The sequence below is a fragment of the Schistocerca gregaria genome, chromosome 4 (genome assembly GCF_023897955.1).
Source record: "Schistocerca gregaria isolate iqSchGreg1 chromosome 4, iqSchGreg1.2, whole genome shotgun sequence".
Taxonomy (NCBI): domain Eukaryota; kingdom Metazoa; phylum Arthropoda; class Insecta; order Orthoptera; family Acrididae; genus Schistocerca; species Schistocerca gregaria.
Genome location: NC_064923.1, coordinates 657,609,035 through 657,627,473, shown reverse-complemented (window position 1 = coordinate 657,627,473; position 18,439 = coordinate 657,609,035).

Below are 18,439 nucleotides of genomic sequence, written 5' to 3'. Positions count from 1 at the left end.
CCGAAATGTCTTCAACACAGTGCCTCGCTGTTAATGAAGATCCGAGGATTGGACTGTGTTCCGAGATACTTTGTTCTCTAAAGCGAGTGATCACCAGAGACAAGGATATCGTCAGGAGTGCCAGTGAAGTGTAATGGGACCGGCTCTGTTCTCTATATACACTCATGATAATAAATTAAGGATAATTCCGGATTTGGTGCCACACAACATGACACTTCACAAAACTAGCGCTAATAGCACAGGCACATAGGGAACACACACGACACACATCTGTAAGTCCACGGTATTGGTGATAAGTTGAGAAACCGTTCCGAAACACATGTGATACAAAACGCCGATGTTTCCTGAGCATGTACCCCGACATCAGTATGGGATATGATCCCCATGCACACGTACAAGGCCACACAACGGGTTGGCATACTCTGGATCAGGTGGTCGAGCAGCTGCTGGGGTACAGCCTCCCATTCTTGCACCAGTGTCTGTCGGAGTTCCTGAAGTGTCATAGGGGTTTGAAGACGTGCAGCGATACGTCGACCGAGAGCATCTCAGATGTGCTCGATGGGGTTTAGGTCTGGAGAACAGGCAGGCCGTTCCAGTCGCCAGATATCTTCTGTTTCAAGGTACTCCTCCACGATGACAGCTCGGTGGGGCCGTGCGTTTTCATTCATCAGGAGGAAGGTGGGACCCACTGCAGCCCTGAAAAGGTGGACATTTTGGTACAAAATTAGCTCCCGATACACCTGACCATCAAACCACGACCTTCATACAGGTCCTTTTCAAGGACATTAAGGGGTTGGTATCTGGTTCCTGGTTCACGCCAGATGAAAACCAGGCAAGAATCACTGTCCAGACTATACCTGGAGTTGTCCGTGAACATAGCCTGGGACCACTGTTCCAATAACCATGTACTGTGTTCTTGATACCAGGATTTACGGGCTCTTCTGTGACCAGGCATCAGTGGAATGCACCTTGCACGTCACCGGGTTAGTAAATCATGTCTATTCAGTCGTGTGTAGATTGTGTGTCTGGAGACAACTGTTCGAGTGGCTGCGGTAAGGTCCCGAGCAAGATTACCTGCTGTACTCCGTGGCCGACTGCGGGCACTGATGGTTAAGAGACCGGTCTTCTGGTGTTGTTGTACACTGTGGGCGACCTGTACTGTAGCACCTGGACACGTTTCCTGTCTGCTGGGATCGTTGCCATAATCTTGTGGCACGCGGAGGGCTCGTGTTACGACCTCCAGTGTTTGACCAGCCTCCAGTCAACCTAGTATTCTACCTCTCATAACGACATCAATATGTGTTCTTTGAGCTATGTTCAATACATAGCCACCATTAGCACGTCTGAAAATGTCTGCACACTTACTCGCTGTAGCGTACTCCGACATGCACCAACACACCTCTGCGTATGTGCACTGCTGCCAGCGCCACTGTGCGACGACTATAGGTCAAATGCACCGCATAGTCATACACCGAGGTGATTTGAACCCGCAAACCGCCAACCAGAGCATTGTTTCACCATGTGTCAGCATTATCCTTAATTTATGGGCGTGAGTGTACATAAACAATCTGACTGATATGGTGAGCAGCAAGTCTGCAACTGTTTGCTGATGACTCAGTAGTGTGCGGAAAAGCGTTGCTCTTGATTCATTATACGGGGTAACATAGACGGACTATCTGTTTGGTGTGATGAGTGGCAGCTTGCTCTAAATGTATAAAAATGTAAGTTAATGAAGATGACTAGGAAAAGTAATTCTGTAACGTTGTAATACAGTGAAAGGGTATGTTTACACTGCGGCCGCGCTGCTGGAGGATGGCACATAGCGTCTCGCTGCTCGCCGCTTGCCTTATTGCATTTACGCTGCGCGCCTGGCCGGGACGGCGAAAAGGAGGTAATCCACTTCTCCGATTTTCACATTGGAAAAACTCGTGGCGGTATATAAGACTACACCACGACGTGTCATGAACTTATTTTTTCTTAAAACCTTTACTTTCTTCCTGAAAGAAGTAAAGGCCTAATTTTCGTTTCGCTTGATTATTTACTTCCGTACAGTTTCTCAATAAATTCTTAAATAAATATACGGTAAAAAAATTTGATTTTTGTGCATATAGTAGTGTAGCATTTCAGCTTCTTAATAAACTATTTATACATCTACATCTACATGGATACTCTGAAAATTACAATTAGTTGCCTGGCAGAGGGTTAATCGAACCACCTTCACAATTCTCTATTATTCCAATCTCGTATGGCGCGCGGAAAGAATGAACACCAATATCTTTTCGTACGAGCTCTGATTTCCCTTATTTTATCGTGGTGATAGTTGCTCCCTATGTAGGTCGGTGCCAACAAAATATTTTCGCATTCGGAGGAGAAAGTTGGTGATTGGAATTCCGTGAGGCGATTCCGTCGCAACGAGAAACGCCTTTCCTTTAATGATTTCCATTCCAAATCCATTATCAGTTCTGTGACACTCTTTCCCATATTTCGCTTTAATACAAAACGTGCTGCCTTTCTTTGAACTTTTTCGATGTACTCCGTCAGTCCTATCTCGTAAGGATCCCACACCACGCAGCAATATTCTAAATGAGGACGGACAAGCGCAGTGCAGGCAGTCTCCTTAGTAGGTCTGTTACATTTTGTAAGTGTCCTGCCAATAAAACGCAGCCTTTGGTTAGCCTTCCCCTCAACATTTTCTATGTGTTCCTTCCAATTTAAGTTGTTCGTAATTGTAATACCTAGGTATTTAATGAATTTACGGCTTTTAGATTAGACTGATTTATCGTGTAACCGAAGTTTAACGAGTTTCTTTCAGCACTCATGTTGATGATGTCACACTTTTTCTTATTTAGGGTCAACTGCCACTTTTCGTACGATTCAGATATTTTTTTCTAAATCGTTTTGCAGTATGTTTTGATCTTCTGATGACTTTATTAGTCGATAAACGACAGCGTCATCTGCAAACAACCGAAGACGGCTGGCTGCTCAGGTTCTCTCCCAAATCGTTTATATAGATAAGGAACCAGCAAAGGGCCTGTAACACTACCTTGGGGAACGCCTGAAATCGCTTCTGTTTTACTCGATGACTTTCCGTCAATTACTACTAACTATGACCCCTTTCACAGGAAATCGCAAACCCAGTCACATAACTGAGACGATATTCCATAAGCACGCAGTTTCACTAGGAGCCGTTTGTGTGGTACAATGTGAAAAGCCTTCAGAAATCCAGGAATAAGGAATAGATCTGAAATCCCTTGTCAATAGTACTCAGCACTTCAAATGAATAAAGAGCTAGTTGTGTATTTACCTCTTCATAATTCGTAACAGTCATTGTGAAATGACGCTATTTGCCAACCACGTGCACTTGATTTACAGATCTTCTGTTGAACAAATTTGATAGCTTGTAGCTTACTGTTAGATATATTACATATCATACATAATTGTAAGTGAAATATAGTTAACAGTAGAGAAAATGGTAGCGACACTGATATCTCTCTCCGTTCATAAGTAAATGCGAGTTATTAAGTGCTACGGTTTTACGATTGGCCTCCCTTTACATTTGTAGTATCGTAATTTATCAGTACCGCTGGAGCTGGCATGTCAAAGATTCCTGCGGGCTCCGGCGAGTGACACTTTGAACATCGCCAGCAAAGAAGAGCCTGCAGGCCACCGACCAATGAAGGCCGTCGGAACGGTGTTAGGAGCGGGCACCATTCTACTCTTTCAAGATCACTTCCAGTTGTAGTTGGTGTTACACCGAATTGTTGGTAGTTAGCTCTACCAAGTAACATTCATTGAACATAGAAGCACACGCGTGTCGGTTCTCTACTTACAGCTAGCCGCGTCTGCCGCAAGTTGTCAGCACTCTAGCACTTCCTTCGCACAAGCTGAGCAAATTACAGTTATTTAAACTGCACCTGTGTTAACCAATCTTATGTTTGTCTGTGGAGATCCCTACACCGGCAATTCCTTTGGTCTCCCACCTTCCACCCATTTATCGTCAGCGTCGAGGACGTAACGTTTGGCTCCTCTGAACATAATGGTTACCGACTCGCACCATAATAACATAAAAGTCAAACAATTGTTGCCCACATCCTACACTTAGCAGAATGTGCATTACGTATTTGTAACTGGAAGAGAAGAATAAATTAATCTAAGATGAGACTTTGCTGTGGACACTGATCAGCTAGCTCTTTATTCGCATGAAGTAATGGCCGCTATCGACAGGGGATCTCAAGTTGATTCCGTATTTCTAGATTTTCGGAAAGCTTTTGACACCGTTCCTCACAAGCGACTTCTAATGAAGCTAGGTGCCTATGGGGTATCGTCTCAGTTGTGCGACTGGATTTGTGATTTCCTGTCGGGGAAGTCGCAGTTCGTAGCAATAGACGGCAAATCATCGAGTAAAACTGAAGTGATATCAGGTGTTCCCCAGGGAAGCGTCCTGGGACCTCTGCTGTTCCTGATGTATATAAATGACCTGGGTGACAATCTGAGCAGTTCTCTTAGGTTGTTCGCAGATGATGCTGTAATTTACCGTCTAGTAAGGTCATCCGAAGAACAGTATCAGTTGCAAAGTGATTTAGAAAAGATTGCTGTATGGTGTGTCAGGTGGAAGTTGACGCTAAATAACGAACAGTGTGAGGTGATCCACATGAGTTCCAAAAGAAATCCGTTGGAATTCGATTAATCGATAAATAGTACAATTCTCAAGGCTGTCAATTCAACTAAGTACCTGGGTGTTAAAATTACGAACAACTTCAGTTGGAAGGACCACATAGATAATATTGTCGGGAAGGCGAGCCAAAGGTTGCGTTTCATTGGCAGGACACTTAGAAGATGCAACAAGTCCACTAAAGAGACAGCTTACACTACACTCGTTCGTTCTCTGTTAGAATATTGCTGCGCGGTGTGGGATCCTTACCAGGTGGGATTGTCGGAGGACATCGAAAGGGTGCAAAAAAATGGCAGCTCGTTTTGTATTATCACGTAATAGGGGAGAGAGTGTGGCAGATATGATACCCGAATTGGGATTGAAGTCATTACAGCAAAGACGTTTTTCGTCGCGGCGAGATCTTTTTACGAAATTTCAGTCACCAACTTTCTCTTCCGAATGCGAAAATATTTTGTTGAGCCCAACCTACGTAGCTAGGAATGATCATCAAAATAAAATACGAGAAATCAGAGCTCGAACAGAAAGGTTTAGGTGTTAGTTTTTCCCGCGCGCTGTTAGGGAGTGGAATGGTGGAGAGATAGTATGATTGTGGTTCGATGAACCCTCTGCCAAGCACTTAAATGTGAATTGCAGAGTAGTCATGTAGATGTAGATGTAGATCAGCAAGAACATTATGGCCCACATAAACCCATCCAGGCGACAGCAACGTCAGCTGGCGAGGAATGACTGCCAGTCAGACATACTCCCGGTACATGCAGTATCAGTGAGCGTGCTGTCCGTGTGTAGAATGTGGGAAGGCGCACGAGCTATCTGAGTTTGACCGTGGGCAGACTCTGATGGCCCAGAGGCTCGCCAAGAGCATTTCGGAAACTGCGAGACTTTTCGGGTGTTAGAGGAGTGCTGTGGTGAGTGTCTTCAACACGTGCTGATACCAATTGGCACCACGTTCAGACGTCCTGGGGTTGGGCGGCCACCCCTCATTACAGATCTCGGACGTCGTAGGCTGGGCAGACTGTAAGACAGGATCGGCGGCGAACTGTGGCTGAACTAACATCAGGCTTTAATGATGGGCAGAGTACAAGTGTGTCTGAACACACAGTGCACCGAACACTCCTAACAATGGGTCTCCACAGCCGACGACCCGTGCATGTGCCAATATTTACATCACGACTTCTACGACTGAAATGGTCACCTGACCATCGGCACTGGAGGTTGGCGCAGTGCAGAGCGTTACATGGTCTGACGAATCACTGTACCTTCTCCCCCGATGGGAGAGCGCGAATTCGTTGTCTTCCAGAGGAACAGCTGCTTGACAGCTGTACTGCAGGACGGAGACAAGCTGGCGGCAGCCCCATTATGATCTGGGCAACGTTCGTGTGGGCACCCATGGGTCCAGTGGAACTCCTACAAGGCACCATGATGGCCAAGCAGTATGGCACACTGATTGCAGACCACGTACATCCCTTCATAACAATCGTGTTTCTCGACAGCAGTGCCATTTTTTAACAAGATAATGCGCCATTTAACAAGGCCAGGAGTGTGATGTTCTGGTTCGAAGGACACAGTGGCGAATTTCACTTGATGTACTTCTCCCCCACCCCCCACTCGTCTGACGTCTGACCTGAGCCCGGTCGAACATATATGGGATGTGATTGAACATGTTGTCAGAGCTCATTCCTCCCCCCCCCCCCCCCCTCCCCCATTTCCTTCTGGAGGCCTACCAAGGCCTCACTGCTTCCATACCAGAACTGGTAGCCGCTGTTACCTGTTTCAAATAATGGACATACTGGCTATTAGGTAGGTGGTCATAATGCTCTGCCTAATCAGTGGAAACGCTTCCAACACTGTAAATGACCCATTTCTCGCTGTAGATGGAATCATAATGTCCTGGCTGGTCAGTGCAAAAGCTTGCAACATTGTATTTAACTCCTTTCTAGTTGTAGATGAAAAACGGCAGATGCCAAAAAATTATAATTACATGACAGATGTTTCTATCTCTAAGTCTGACTAATATACAAGAGGTTCATTTTTTTACATTTTCGCTTTTATAACTCTGGAAAAGTGTAGTGTCACAAGGTGTAAATAATTACATGATTTAGATCATAGCTCTGTTCTTTGTTCTGATAGTAAAAGCAACTGAAATAAGTATCTTTCTTATCTGCGTTGTCAACTGAGACAACTGTGTATGCCATTTTCCGCTGACAGCAGCATCAGCATCTCAGTATCTCCAATACCATGGTGTGAACGACATGCCGCATCCAGAGATGGGGAGGGAGAGGGGGAGGTTGAGGAGGGGAAGGTCACCCTGCCCCTGCCCCCTGGGACCCTGTAATTTATATGTATGTTGTAGTGTGAAGCACCGCCCCTTCCCCCCCCCCCCCCCCCCCGGGTCTCTAGCCAATGGCATGCAAGGAATATTTCCTTATAATGAGTTGATTGCATGTGTTCCATCATTTGCTGTTCAGCATGAAGCGCCATCAGCAGTAGCAGGGATCAGCTGAGAAGTAGAAGGCTACCAGTATGTATTACATCAGTATGCCTCGAATCATTATTATTATGTGTGTACGGTTCATCATAGTTTTTTGCTATTATTCTTGCAGACTATGATCAAATGCTGGATGAGGGCATACCACAGTCCACAGGATGTCTTCCCACCTCATCAGACCTATTTTTGTTTTACTTTGTCATTATGCAGCCACAGCAGCAGCCTGAACCTGAGACTGACAGCATACTGCTGTTCGCCAACATGTGAATGTTGGCCTAGCACCTTACAGTGACTTTGATATCATGACTTAAATAGAGGATGTTCAATGTCCTGGTATTAGGATGCAGTATTCATAGCATGATTGGGATTGTCTGTGTAGTATGATGGAGTTCATGGAGAGAAACATGGTGACTGAATACAATCCGTTACATACTGCTACTAAAATTAGCATGTTGAAGGGTGAAGTGTCCATTATCAGTGGGTATGAGGAGCCAGTTCTTGAGTTACAACCCTAAGGCGTGAGTATATGCATTAAACATCCTAGTGTGGTAAATTTAAGTGACGTGTACAATGCTTTATTGACTGCTGCAGACAGACTGGGCCAGTGACATCCATATGTAAGAGGGATGAGCTATGAATTTTTTTAGTATGGATCAAGTGGAGCCATGCATCAGTGCATGTATTCCCCTGTGCCAAAGTTTGTTAAGTATTGAGCCTATAACTATAAAATCAGTGGACACTGAATTTACTGAAGGAATGCTTGTGTATGTAATTGCACCTACAGGCTTGAATATGATTCAGGCTGAGTTCAAAGCATATAAAGAACGATCGTTTGGAAACTTCTGTAAAGCTGAGTAATTGTGTATAAATAAAAAAAGTTCTATAAAATTGTTCTTATTTGCTTCCACCCTACAATAAGTTTCATGATGAGAGAAGATCAAATAATAATAATAATAATAATAATAACACAGATATAGTAAATGAACTCATTGTTAATTATGAGCAACATTTTTCAAACGAGGATTGCATAAATGCAGAATGATTTTTTTAAATTCACGTAACAGATACTGATCAGCTACACAATATTTACAACAGTAGAGCTGCTTTATACCAGTAACAATACTTTTTGTCGAAAAGAGATGGATACAGAATTATTCTATTTACACAACAGCAACTCATCAACTGTACAATATTAACAACAGGCGAGATACATTATACTAAGACAAGAGGAGAATGATTTTTTTAATTTATTATCTTTACAGTGTACAGGAAACAGCAGCAGCAACACAAATACAGAAGTGCACAAAACATGTATATTATATTTTTGCAAACAAATATAGTGTGCAGTCATATACATGGTGCACATAACAATACACAATTCGCACAAAACTGTGACAAATGTTTCACCTATCGATTTATCTATTCCACTGTTACACACACACACACACACACACACACACACACACACACACACACACAAACAGCAAAATCACTCAAGCGAACAGTGTGTGAATGGGAGGGTCCTGATACTGTCCATACAGATGAAGCATTTGTTGTGATGATGTGACATCCTGACTTTCAGTTGCAGCCCATTTTATGCTTACATCTTAGATCTGAACCCTATGAAGCCCACAGTCTGTGAGGTATTCGCCTCATCTTTCATCCGGCCAATAACCTTCTTGTTATAATGTTATATGCTGTAAGGATTACTGGATGCATGTACAAACATGACGAATTCGTCGGAACTGCACCTAATTACTTCATATGGATTGCACACTTCCACCTAGTAGGTAAAATTGTCTGGATCCATATAAAGTAACTTGATATTAGATAAGTTTTGCTTTATAAACTTGTAATGGAATCGGTACAAGTGGAGTTTGGAGAGGTCCACACACACAGGTCTGGTGCACTCCTCTGAAACCATAGTCATCTCCACAGTGACTAGCCCTTTATTCAAGATTGTAGCCTGCTTAAAATTTAGCCTGCTGGGATAATGTCTTGCATAATAATATCCATCCCAATGGCAAACTAAATAAATTTTGCGACTTTTCCTTTCCCCGTGGTTTTTCCGAAAACTGAATTATTCATTAATTTATAAATATCTTTCTGAAAATCACATGTCATGAGAGCTGTATGTTTGGTGTTTAAATCAATGTACTCCTTGAAACAGTCATGCTATTTGAAGGGTTGACATGGGTGATTCTAAGAAGTCATCCACAAACTGAAACACTGCTGGACGCTTCTACATTGTAGAATGTATCTCTGCTTATTGTCCAGCATTGCTGTCAGCTTGGGGATGGAACCATTTCAAGGGACTAGGTGCTCTGGATACAGCAGCAAGTCATGTAGTTCAGTGTGACATTCCAGTTCGACCTCCAGGACATATCCCCTACCAACTTCAGGAACCACATAGTCGACCTTACCCTTCATTACAATGATTTCATCTTCGGACAGCCCTCGGAATCCTCCCAACGGCAGAGTTTGTAGCATGGCTTATTTAATCCAAACAAAGGATATAACTGAAATCGTCAGATCTGTATTCCTCCCTAACCAATTGCAGGTAATTCGCCTTGGGGTACCTATGGATGCACTAGCAAAATCACCCACGAATCCTGCCTTGAAAAAAAAAAAGCAAAATTGTCAACATCAGTCAACAGTTCGAGGTTGATGTGCATCTTTTTTATCATTGTGTCCCAAGAAAGCCCCAGCACGGTGTAATGAAGGCAGGATATAGAGTGTATGTGCCCAGGCACACACTAGTATATGCCTCAAAAATCTCCACGAGCAAGCACACATCTGTCCCCATGAACAATTTAGCGTAGTCCTCTAAATCAGAGATACTGTGCACCTGTTATGGCCTTTCCTGTGATTTTACTGGTGAATGTAGCTGTACTGGGCGACATGATTTCACGGAGTCTCTATATCAAATGCAGATATTCATATGGAAAAACCCTCTTCTTCGTTGCAAGCTGAAACTTTTCATCGTCGGAAAATGCAGATCGAGTGATATGCATATCATCTCGAGGCATCATCTCAGCAAGTTCCTGAAGGAGTGTCTGCAAAAATCAGAAGGAATACTGGAAGCGAAGCGATATTCTTAGCGTCTCTCGCTTGGAGAATGAAATATATTTTTCCACATTATCAATTATGATATTAATCTTGTTGTCCTACAACCCGAAATCCAACAAGTCTCAGTAACAAATTTAGCATCATACCCGCTCAAATTATGTAGAAGAGATACGTGTTTCATGGTAGTTTGTCTTTCAAGTTACATGAATCGTGAGCTACACCACGGAACTCCCCATTAGATGACAATGGTCTCTACGTGGAGTTTCCACTTTTCGACACGAGGACAAGTCGCAAATATGACATTCAGCTGCCTGCTTGTATATGGCGTCATTCTCCTGTGAGCTTGTCATTGGAATGTTTTTGCTATAAACACCAGCAACATCCCACAGACGTTTTTCGACCTCAGAGAGCAACCATCTCGCAGGGTCATATGACCCAAATTTGTTGCGCCTGGAATCATATGAGCAGAAAATTTGATACGCTGCCAAATAAGGTACGTGTGGTTTTGTGGAAGTGGTGTAGAGGCATTGGAATCACCTTCACAACGCGCCAGAGGAACTAGTAATCACTCACAGTCAGCGCATACACCAAAGGAGCGTCGTTCCTGGTGGTGGACGTTCTTAAACTTTAAGAACTATTTATGTTCAGCGGACATTCCCACATGAAACAGTCCCTCACTCGAGCAATTAATCATATGTCCTGCTAAATATTCATGCTTGGTAAAAGAGTTGAGAATATCGTTTATGCTCATTTTTGCTCGGAACGTAGGCGGGACATATTTTGGGTCCAGACGTAGTGCTGTTTCTCCTCTTTAGAGAACAGCAGCAAATCTACGTGTTTAGGAAACTGTCTGGCTAATTTGGAAAAACAAAGCGGTCCAACAATCAATGACCGCATCAATGATAGTTCCGGTTGTGTTGTTGCAATGCCACCTCCGGAAGCTTCCAATAATCCTTCTGCATTGGTAGAAGAAGAGAAATTGTTAAGTATCACACAGAAACAGAAGCAGTAGCCATGCACACCCACTAATAATCATTAATTTCTGATGTTTATGTAGAGGTTTGTGTGTGAAATCTTATGGGACTTAGCCGCTAAGGTCATCAGTTCCTAAGCTTACACACTACTTAACCTAAATTATCCTAAGGACAAACACACACACACTCATGCCCGAGGGAGGACTCGAACCTCCGCCGGGACCAGCCGCACAGTCCATGACTGCAGCGCCCTAGACCGCTCGGCTAATCCCGCGAGGCTATGTAGAGGTTCATTGACAATAAGTACTTCCATCCACTCATCTTCCTCATTGTTTTTCATAATATTAGGTGGGATGTATTATAATAATTTTTAGTTGAGCTAGGTTTCCTTTCCCTTGAGATATCAGCATCAGGTCCATCTGATACAAAAAAGAAAAGATAAACACTGTATGCAGGCATAACAAAAATTATTACACCGAAAAGAAGTAGTAATGCTACTACTTATGTGTCTCTCATCGTCCACGAGCATTTACTAGAAAAAAAAATGCTGTTTACTCGTGGTAGCTCAATCAGAATGGCTCTGAGCACTATGGGACTTAACATCTATGGTCATCAGTCCCCTAGAACTTAGAACTACTTAAACCTAACTAACCTAAGGACATCACACACATCCATGCCCGAGGCAGGATTCGAACCTGCGACCGTAGCGGTCACGCGGTTCCAGACTGAAGCGCCTAGAACCGCACGGCCACACCAGCCGGCGGTAGCTCATTCACAATCTGGCCAAAATCCCATGAGCTCTGAGTGGAACATGGTGTCAGCTCACTGTCGATGGCATGACCATGGACACTCTGACCAAAACCCCCCAAGCTCTGGGTGAGTAAATAGTGTCTTAGCTACATGTTGTGATAGATCAATATCAATATATCAATCTGTTCACCTACAGCAAAAAAAGGAACACTTCAGTATCATATGCAGATGTGACAAAGAAATTACATACATATGGAAAAAATTTCTTAAGTTCATCTTCGCGTAAATCGTTTGTGAGAGATGCCATTGTCTCATCATCAAAAAACCAATCTATTTAATTGGTAAGCCAGTTAAAAAATAGTTCTATATTTTCTGAAGTGTTCATAAACCCATATTATCCACACCTCTTCTCCAACTTCTTGAGGATAGGGCATCTTTTTTTTTTTCAGGTTCAGTATAGATACATATTCATAAATTTCTTGAACCAGGACATATCATGATCTTTGATGTAAACTACGGTGTCTCTATGGTCATACATTCAGAGCCACCACTTTATCATCCCAGCGATTACCGCAATAAAATCGTATTAACCATGCAATCGTTTTCCGAGTTGTAGTACCCCACACTGAACGAAATGGCTTGGGTGAAGCAACGAGTGTGGAATACCTCGTTGGTACTTGCCCAGTGTCAGAGAATGCAACATCTTTAAACATGCACTCATCGTAAAACCCTTGCGCATGTGTGACGATCTTACCTCTTCGAGCCATCGCTTTAATGCTGCACATGCTGTGAAATTCTCCACATTTATTCTACACATTGTTAATTCCTGTTAGCGGCAAGTAGTACGATATGATCGTGCAGTATTAATGCATATGCCGCTTGCAGTACCTGTGATGAAGTTTTGCGATGATTCCAATTCAATATATACTTCCACAATTCCAGTATTCACTACCTCACGTTGCTTTGAACACTGTATAACCACTATGGGTGATAATTCCTTAAACTGCTGTGAGCTAAATGCGCATCCAAAACCATCAGCAATCTCGTAATACGTTGTGTAACGTCTTGTGTAGATGTCATGCAGCAGCCCATATGCGCTTCTGTTCCAGTCGAGCTGTAAATTATGGTATGGAAAAATTGGGAGTTCACTTAAACTCTAGCATTGGTTGACTTACAGTCGTCAAATACTCTCGAGTCCTTTTCGAGATACCCCTTACTGTCTGTCTGCAGCGCCAGAATAATAAAGAGAGGCATTTTTAGCTGGATAGAACTCTTAAAAGTCTATGCTTTTTGGGGTGATTATGGATAGATTTGATATTCAAACAACTCCCGTGAATGGAAAGTTAAGGGCAGTCGCACTCGTGAATTAAAAAACATGTAAAAGTTTCAAATTCTCTTTGTCTGTCAGAGATATATGTGGTGCTTTCCATAACAGTTTCGTACCTTTCTTCTCCTTGTCCTAGAATGTACGAGTTATTTTCTGCAGCACTTCGAACTAGAATTAGCTCTTGCTTAGTGTTCATAATAATGTGATTACTGTCTTCAAACAAGCCTGTTAACATTTTGAGTGGAAAGCACACACTAAAGGAGTTATCTATCGATTCATCTATGAACCATCATGCGTGTTGTAGGGCATTCTGATCCGATGACGATGCAGAGGTGCATGTCTTGAGAGTCGATTTTGACACCATTACATTCATATCTTATTTATTGAAACAGAAAGACTAATGCACTACATGTAGGATGCACTGTTACTTTTGCTACCGGACGCTTCTTAGATCTAAATACCCCTACTAAATATAAGAAGCTCTTGCTCGGAATGTCAATACATCTTGATGCTGAATAATGATTCGTATCTCGTCATTATTATTAAATGTCACTGAGGCAAACGGTTTGTGGGAATAATATTTCTGGCTAATGATCTGCTCTGTACAGGAGGTGTTATACTTAGTGACATTAGTGCAGAGTTTCAATCCTATTGATTTAAGAAACTCGATCTAAAATTTGATGTAAGTAACTCGCAATTCTACCATTTTATCGCGTTCTGATTCCACTGCAGAGTGGTCGTCTGATAGCTGGGTATACTTTATTTACGATACGTATACTGAACACCCATAATTCTGCTTCAGATAAGACATACTATAATTTCATCACCACAAAAATTGACTAGACTGCGATATTACACTTCACGCACGTCGTACTGACTGGCAGTATGTATACTGACTGATTCGACTTGTAAATTTTATCGGTATTAAGCTCCAGCACTTGTTCCCTCAAGAAACCTAGTAGCGATCCTTTTCAGTATGTGTGACTAAAGTTATGTCTTTTCTATTTTTTTATCTTTGCTTTAAATGTATTAACGTTTGCATGTAAATCAAATCCTTTTACGAATTGTTTCATATGCGCATTTGTATCGTCAACCTCGTAGGAGCCAGGAGGTATTACTACAACATTCCCACTCCCTAGCTGCAGTTTATTTGGCTCAGTGACATCAGCTATGCTATTGTATGTTTCCAGACCGATCGATGCTATACTCCACTCCCCCATACTCATATCATTTGGAGCAAAGTAATTTGGTTTTAATGTGAATGAATAATCTTCTAGAGTCAGAGTGCATAACAATACATCATGATGCAGTGACGTGCATACTGCTTGTTTTAATGCAACTGTCAGAAATATCCGCAGAGGTATGAATTGAACTCATGGTAGCGTTGAAAATATAGTAGAGCTGGTTCCTGTCGGTGAAGTAACGACATAATTCCTCAAGCGGTTTTTAGATCGACAAATGAGTCAAAGTAGTAGATGCTATTCCAGTTTTCTTTACGTCCGCAAGGCAGTGAGTTCCATATTCTCCCACAACGTCTAAATTGACAATCCCATTTTCTTTGGAATTCCACATCGCCTCTGGCAATATATCCTCCATAGATGGTCTGTGAAATCTCGTGATTTTGGCTTTTCTGACGAGTTTAAGCAGGTCTTTGTTTTTAAGCAGGTTGTATTATGATGAGCTTGTTTTTTGGTTATGTGGAGTGCAAATCATTTCTTGTGTAGCTTTAAATACCCGTAGTTGTGGCTAAATTATGCCTTTTACCTTGTTTTACTTTCTTCTCAGTGTTTTGTGCAGTCTTTACTGCTTAAGTTACGGCAGTGGCTTCCCCACCTAACGAACCGTTGACTGATAGCCCAGCAAATTCAGGGATCAGAAACGGAATTAGTCCGCCACTTTCAGTGGTATTGGCAGGACGCTGCGCGTTTAAACGCATGTTTCTCTTCGTCCTTTCTGCCTCAAGATACCTCTCGCCACTGCCCTCGTCATTACATGCAATTTTCAAACATTCTATAGATATTATTTCTTTTTCTTTGTGGTGTGACCAGCTGCATTTGTTATTTGCTTGAAGGTTATTCCAGCACCCGAGTTAAGTTTGGTATGCATTGTCTTGATGACAACGAATGCAGCAATACTTATCTATGCACTCATGATGAAATAAAATAACTTCTCAAATATGTACGGCTGTCTGGCTATCTTGCTTGATAAATATTTAACCCGCCACTGTCACGGGTCCACAATGTATCAACAGAGACAATGGATCAACAAAGACTTGTGAAAATGTGTTCATAGCTTACAGTACACTGAGACAGTTACGTTTAATACACGGCCTCTTATGGAGAATCTCATCGAAGTTTCGTCGATATTGGTCCTCATTCAGTTTCCTAGTTTTATCTCTAACCACAAAGCCACACTGCATATGGTAACGAATTCGTTGAATAACATGTCGGTTCCTACATGTTTCGAGCCAACATCCCACAGATGTTCAGGCTCACATGCGGTTTCTCTTCGTCGAAATGTCTTGGCTCAAACGCGACTAGGGGTTGGACTGCACGTGTAGCCTTACACGCCCTAAATTAGACACTTGTGACCCTTTGGTTAAATTGTCTGGCTGATGCTAAGTTTGCGAAATACAAACTCGAGATAACATGTAATAACAGTAATAATAATATCGGGAACTAAATTAACGACCCATAAATGATGTAGGCCAGACAGCTGCGATTTGATTAGAATGATGTTTATTCAGAAAGCAAACTAATCGCTAAAGTGGTTGTGTTTACTTTTACAGTCGAGCGCATATTCATTTGACAAATTTCGATCATACACAGTCTCATCGCGAAACGCAAGTCCAATACTCGGCCTCCTTAACTACGTGAAAAGTTAATGAGTTCATACCAGGCGCGCGGCTGCTCACCGGTTAAAGACAAATTTCCGCAATACCACACAACGCACAATTTTCTGAGTCGATTCACTTCGTAGCTACCTAAAGACCGACCGCCACCAACACTGTCCACTTTGCTGTCTCCAGTCGCACTGTCCGCTTTCGCGTCTCTACCAACACTGTCTCTGCCCGTCCCCAGCAGCGTTCCCGACGTGCCGAGCATCGTCGCTCAACTGACTAGTGCAGTTCCCTTTCCTGAAGCCGTCCATCTGATTGGCTACAGCTTATTCTACATTATTGTACATTTTCTACATTATTTTACATATTTAAATAATCAAAGCTTGACCACTTTCACTTTCTAAATAAAATAATAATATCCATTACATGTTGTTGTTGTTGTCTTCAGTCCTGAGACTGGTTTGATGCAGCTCTCCATGCTACTCTATCCTGTGCAAGCTGCTTCATCTCCCAGTACCTAATGCGGCCTACATCATTCTGAATCTGCTTAGTGTATTCATCTCTTGGTCTCCCTCTACGATTTTTACCCTCCACGCTGCCCTCCAATACTAAATTGGTGATCCCATGATGCCTCAGATCATGTCCCACCAACCGATCCCTTCTTCTGGTCAAGTTGTGCCACAAACTTCTCTTCTCCCCAATCCTATTCAATACTTCCTCATTAGTTATGTGATCTACCCATCTAATCTTCAGCATTCTTCTGTAGCACCACATTTCGAAAGCTTCTATTCTCTTCTTGTCCAAACTATTTATCGTCCATGTTTCACTTCCATACATGGCTACACTCCATACAAATACTTTCAGAAATGACTTCCTGACACTTAAATCTATACTCGATGTTAACAAATTTCTCTTCTTCAGAAACGCTTTCCTTGCCATTGCCAGTCTACATTTTATATCCTCTCTACTTCGACCATCATCAGTTATTTTGCTCCCCAAATAGCAAAACTCCTTTACTACTTTAAGTGTCTCATTTCCTAATCTAATTTCCTCAGCATCACCCGACTTAATTCGACTACATTCCATTATTCTCATTTTGCATTTGTTGATGTTCATCTTATATCCTCCTTTCAAGACACTGTCCATTCCGTTCAACTGCTCTTACAACTCCTTTGCTGTCTCTGACAGAATTACAATGTCATCGGCGAACCTCAAAGTTTTTATTTCTTCTCCATGAATTTTAATACCTACTCCGAATTTTTCTTTTGTTTCCTTTACTGCTTGCTCAATATACAGATTGAATAACATCGGGGAGAGGGTACAACCCTGTCTCACTCCTTTCCCAACCACTGCTTCCCTTTCATGCCCCTCGACTCTTATTACTGCCATCTGGTTTCTGTACAAATTATAAATAGCCTTTCGCTCCCTGTATTTTACCCCTGCCACCTTTAGAATTTGAAAAAGAGTATTCCAGTCAACATTGTCAAAAGCTTTCTCTAAGTCTACAAATGCTAGAAACGTAGGTTTGCCCTTCCTTAATCTAGCTTCTAAGATAAGTTGTAGGGTTAGTATTGCCTCACGTGTTCCAACATTTCTACGGAATCCAAACTGATCTTCCCCGAGGTCACCTTCTACTAGTTTCTCCATTCGTCTGTAAAGAATTCGCGTTAATATTTTGCAGCTGTGACTTACTAAACTGATAGTTCTGTAATTTTCACATCTGTCAACACCTGTTTTCTTTGGGATTGGAATTATTATATTCTTCTTGAAGTCTGAGGGTATTTCGCCTGTCTCATACATCTTGCTCACCAGATGATAGAGTTTTGTCAGGACTGGCTTTCCCAAGGCCGTCAGTAGTTCCAATGGAATGTTGTCTACTCCGGGGGCCTTGTTTCGACTCAGGACTTTCAGTGCTCTGTCAAACTCTTCACGCAGTATCGTATCTCCCATTTCATCTTCATCTACATCCTCTTCCATTTCCGTAATATTGTCCTCAAGTACATCGCCCTTGTATAGACCCACTATATACTCCTTCCACCTTTCTGCTTTCCCTTTCTTTGCTTAGAACTGGGTTTCCATCTGAGCTCTTGACGTTCATACAAGTGGTTCTCTTATCTCCAAAGGTCTCTTTAATTTTCCTGTGGGCAGTATCTATCTTACCCCTAGTGAGATAAGCCTCTACATTCTTACATTTGTCCTCTAGCCATCCCTGCTTAGCCATTTTGCACTTCCTGTCGATCTCATTTTTGAGATGTTTGTATTCCTTCTTGCCTGCTTCATTTACTGCATTTTTATATTTTCTCCTTTCATCAATTAAATTCAA